This window comes from Schistocerca cancellata, chromosome 12 (genome assembly GCF_023864275.1).
Source record: "Schistocerca cancellata isolate TAMUIC-IGC-003103 chromosome 12, iqSchCanc2.1, whole genome shotgun sequence".
In the NCBI taxonomy this organism is placed as follows: domain Eukaryota; kingdom Metazoa; phylum Arthropoda; class Insecta; order Orthoptera; family Acrididae; genus Schistocerca; species Schistocerca cancellata.
In genome coordinates, this window is record NC_064637.1 from 80900227 (window position 1) to 80901363 (window position 1137).

Sequence of the window (1137 nt, forward strand, 5' to 3'; positions counted from 1 at the left end):
GTAAAAGCAATTAGATGCATAAATTTCTTATTCAGTTTTACGGCAATGAAGTAGAATGAAAACTGAGAGTTTCGAAAATGCTAGGGAAATTGGGAAATTACAAGCCACTTTAGCACGCAAATTCTCTTACATTTGAGACACAGTTACGGTCTATAATGCAATCAAAATTGTTTTGGACCTAAGGTAGCGATTTCCAGATACTATTTATCATGGATGACATTTAGAGAACAAGTTGGTCATTAGATGTGTGTGCAAACATGCAATACTTTTCGAAGGACGTTCCGCCCGTTCACAGGTTGACCTGCCTGTACCTGCTGCCGACAGAAAACCCACAACGGCTTCTGAGTCCACAGGTGGAACCAGCACACCATATCAACCTCAGGTTGGTTTCTATTCGGAACCATTTGCTCAACTACTGGAATATTAGTACTGTCCGTAAGAAAAATGACAGCTTCGATCGTAAGATGTTTGACATCATTTATTATATCAAATAGATATCTATCATTGTGTGTCCATCTTCAGTAAATATTAAAGTGTTAAAGTACCATGCAGTAAAATCACATGCTACAACTTCAACATGGCTTTAGTTCAAAAGACCATAGCAGCTAACGAACGAGATCAGTTTAAAATTTCTTTGTTAGGTTCCAAGGTCTCTTGTATTGACGCCATGCTGAAGTTGGCGAATGGCTCTGAGCACTATTGGACTTAACTGCTAAGGTCATCAGTCCCCTAGAACTTAGAACTACTTAAACCTAACTAACCTAAGGACATCACACACATCCATGACCGAGGCAGGATTCGAACCTGCGACCGTAGCGGTCGCGCGGTTCCGGACTGGCGCGCCTAGAACCGCTAGGCCACCATGCTGAAGTTGTTACATGTGCATTTATTACACGAATTTTGAAGACTAATATTTACGCTGAAGCTGGTCACACAGTAACTGTAATGGATATTCTGTAATAAACGATTTCAAGTATCTTTTGACCGAAGCCACCATTTTTCTCATTTACAGAATCATATAAAATTGGCAGATGCCAAAACACAAGAAAATATAATATAATGGCTGACCTATTATGAACATAAGCAGAACCGAGAAAAATAAACACTGTATCCCAGTATTTACTCTCTTGTATAGGT